The following is a 4,159-nucleotide window of genomic DNA, read 5'->3' as shown; positions in this document are numbered from 1 at the left end:
GGACAGAGGGCAGCCAACAAACCCCTCTTTGAAAGAGCTGGGAGTGTCAAGGCAAGATCTCTGGGAATATTTTGGACACAATCTTGGCCTCAGGTTTTTGTTCCAATCAGCTAGCTAGAGATTCATAATCCAAAATTGGCTTCTAAAAGTGTGCTCAGCACATACCTCAGACTTTCAGCTCCTCAGATCCCAGAGGAGGGGTTCACTGTCAAGTTTAACATCCTTTGAATCTCCAAGGCTACAGAATCTTCAGACAGAGCCCAGGAAACAAGACATAATGGGTTCAAATATTAGCACTGCTGCTTACCAGCCATGTGACCCTCAGCAACTGATTTAATCCCTCTCAGGATCACTTTCCTCATCACTAAAATGAGATACAACGATGGCTTGTCATCAGGCTTCAATGAGATAACACAGGAAAACGTTTAGCACAGTGTTGGGCGGATAGAAGATACTCAAAACTGTTATCATTTCTATGTAAGGGTTTGTCTAGTACAGCAGCTCTCACACTTTTTGGTTTCAGAACCCCTTTACACTTTTAAAAATTATGGAGGACCACAAACTTTTGTTCATAAGGGTTACATGTATTGATATCTACTGTATTTGGTATTAAAGCTTTAAAAAATGTCTAAAGCACAAGAACACAGAAGCTCACATTCCATTAGCTATCCGAGTGATGACATCATCACACGTTATCTAGCTTCTGGAAAACTCCACAGCACACGCTAAGAGAAAGACGATGGAAAAGGCAAATAACAGCTTAGTATTATAGCTTTGACCTTCATGGACCTCACGGCACACATCGAAAATCATGGGTATGTTATCGTCTTCTCTTTTCAGGAAATAGTATACTTTAAAAGGCCCCACATTGTGGGCTGTTCTGCTGTTTTAGATTCCATCAGATGAAGAAGCCAAGACTTCTTTTACTAAGTTATTCACAAGTTTATATCAAGAATTCTCATTTATAATCTGTGTAATTAGGTCTACAGTTTTTCTCATTTCTTCTAATTCTCTTCTTAACAGAAGAATGGGGGAATGTCCAAAAACAGCAATAATTGTTACTATATACTGGGCACCAATGTGCCAGGCACTGTGCCAGGAGCATAAAAAGCAAGTTGCCTGTGATCTTTACATTCACCTTTCAATGTACCCATTGTTATCCCAACTTTACGATTTGTCCGAGGAAACAGAAAAGTTAAATAACTTACATAAAATCGTATTAGTAATTGATGAACCCAGAAGGAGTCTACCAGACTTCCCTGATTCTAAATATGCTCTACAATTTATTCTGCCTCTCTCGATCACTAAACACGCACTTCACAATCATTTTGTTTTCTTATTTTTTAAGATAAATATAATGGCAGTGGTTGAGGCATGATCTCTTTGCATAGTTCTTCTTTTTAAAATAAATTCTATTTTACTATCAAAATCTCAGATGCTGTTTTTGCAGAAATTGACAAGCTAGTTTGAAAATTCATATAGAAATGCAATGGATTCACAATACTATCTTGAAAAAAAGTTGGAGGACTTCCTAATTCCCAATTTCATAACTTACTACAAAACTACAATAATCAAGACAGTGCAGTACTTGCATAATTATAGACACATAGATCAGTGGAATCGAATTGAGCCCAAAAATAAACCTTGATTTTCAACAAGGATGCCAAGGTGATTTAACAGGAAAGAATAGTCTTTTCAACAAGTGGTGCTGGGACAACCAGATATTCACTGCAAAAGAAAAGAGAAGATCGTGGAACCCTGCTTCACACCATATACAAAAATTAAAATGGATCAAGGATCCAAATATAAGAGTTAAAACTATAAAAACCCTTAGAAGAAAGCATAGGAGTAAGTATTCATGACCTTGGATTAGGCAAGAGTTTCTTAATAGGACACTAAAAGCACAAGTCATAAAAAGAAAAATAAATTGGACTTCATCAAAATTAAAAACTTTTGAGCCTCAAAGGAAACCACTAAGAAAGTGAAAAGACATCCCACAGGATGGGTGAAAATATTTGCAAATCATACATAAGGGACTTGTATCCAGATTACGTAAAGAACTCTTACAACTCAACAACAAAAAGACAAATAACTCAATTTTAAAATAGGTAAGAGAGACAAAGCGAGAGAGAGGCATGGACATATATACACTACCAAACGTAAGGTAGATAGCTAGTGGGAAGCAGCCGCATAGCACAGGGAGATCAGCTCGGTGCTTTGTGACCACCTAGCAGGGTGGGATAGGGAGGGTGGGGGGGAGGGAGACACAAGAGGGAAGAGATATGGGAACATATGTATATGTATAACTGATTCACTTTGTTATAAAGCAGAAACTAACACACCATTGTAAAGCAATTATACTCCAATAAAGATGTAAATAAATAATTAAAAATTTAAAAATTAAAATAAAATAGGTAAGAGATTTGAATAAACATTTCTCCAAAGAAGATACACAGATAGCCAAGAAGTACATGAAAAGATGTTCAGGGCTTCCCTGGTGGCGCAGTGGTTGAGAGTCCGCCTGCCGATGCAGGGGACATGGGTTCGTGCCCCGGTCCGGGAAGATCCCATATGCCACGGAGCGGCTGCGCCCGTGAGCCATGGCCGCTGAGCCTGCACCTCCGGAGCCTGTGCTCCGCAACGGGAGAGGCCACAACAGTGAGAGACCCGCGTACCGCAAAAAAAAAAAAAAAGAAAGAAAAGATGTTCAACATCATTAGCCATCAGGGAAATGCAAATCAAAACCACAATGAGATACCAGTTCACACCCAACAGAATGGCTAAAACAATTTTTTCAAGATTTTTTTTTGATGTGGACCATTTTTAAAGCCTTTACTGAATTTGTTGAAATATTGCTTCTGTTTTATGTCTTGGTTTTTTGGTCGCGAGGCATGTGGAACCTCAGCTCACCGACAGGAGATCAAACCCACACCCCCTACATTGGAAGGTGAAGTCTTAACCACTGGACAACCAGGGAAGTCCTGTAGAATGGCTAAAAATTTTTATAAGATGATAATAACAAATGTCAGAGAGGGTGTAGAGAAGTTAGAACTCTCATACGTTGCAGGCAGGAATATAAAATGGTGCAGCTACTTTGCAAAACAATCAAACAGTTACTCAAAAGGTTAAATATAGAGTTATCTTACGACCCAGCAATTTCACTCCTAGCTATATATCCAAGAGAACTGAAGACATATGTTCACACAAAAGCTTGTGCGTGAATGTTTATAGCAGCACTATTGATAATAGCCAAAAATGTCTTCAAATATCTATCAACTGATAAATGGATAAATAAAATGAGGTGTAGCTAGCTAGCTAGATAGATATAGAAATAGATATGTGTGTGTGTGTGTATATATATATAATGGAATATGATTCAGCAGTAGCAAAGGAATGAAGTGCTGATTCATGCTATAACATAGATGAACCTTGAAAACATTATATTAAGTGAAAGAAGCCAGTCCCTTGTGGACAATATATTGTATAACTTCATTTTTATAATATGTCTATCATAGGCAAATCCATAGGGACAAAACTAGATTAGTGATTGAGAGAGGATGGGGGAGAGGTAAATGAGGGGTGACTCTTAAAGTGTACCAGGTTTCTTTTGGTGGTGATGAAAATGTTCTGAAATTAGATAGTGGTGATGATTGTACAACTTTGTGAATATACGAAAAACAACTGAATTGTATACTTTTAAAAAGTGGATTTTATGGTATGTGAAATACATCTCACTAAAGCTGTTATTTAAAAAACGTGAAATACTATTCTTAAATTGGGTTTTGTATAATTGCATTCCTTCTGTTTTTCTTGACCTTCCAATCCACCCCAGGCAGTGAATCTGGAAACCAAACAAGTTATTAATTTTATTTAGTTGAAGTAATCTGCATTGCTGAAGGCCGAAGGAAATACAGTTTGAACCCAAGCATACCATATCATAAATTAAAGTGGGAAAGTTCATGTAAATAAAGCCAGTAATAATTCAAGATTTCAACTTGTGAGTGTAGGCGTTATCCAGAGGAAATAGGTTCCATGGGTGGGGGGAAAATGGGCTGGCATTTCATGGCACGGTTGGATCATTTTAAGCAAAGAATAAATGCTTCATCCCCATTTTTTGCCCTCCTGGTTTTTTTCCACAGATCCCAATTCCCACCTGAAT

Source organism: Orcinus orca, chromosome 6, assembly GCF_937001465.1.
Source record: "Orcinus orca chromosome 6, mOrcOrc1.1, whole genome shotgun sequence".
Classification (NCBI taxonomy): Eukaryota; Metazoa; Chordata; class Mammalia; order Artiodactyla; family Delphinidae; genus Orcinus; species Orcinus orca.
This window is presented reverse-complemented; position numbering follows the sequence as displayed.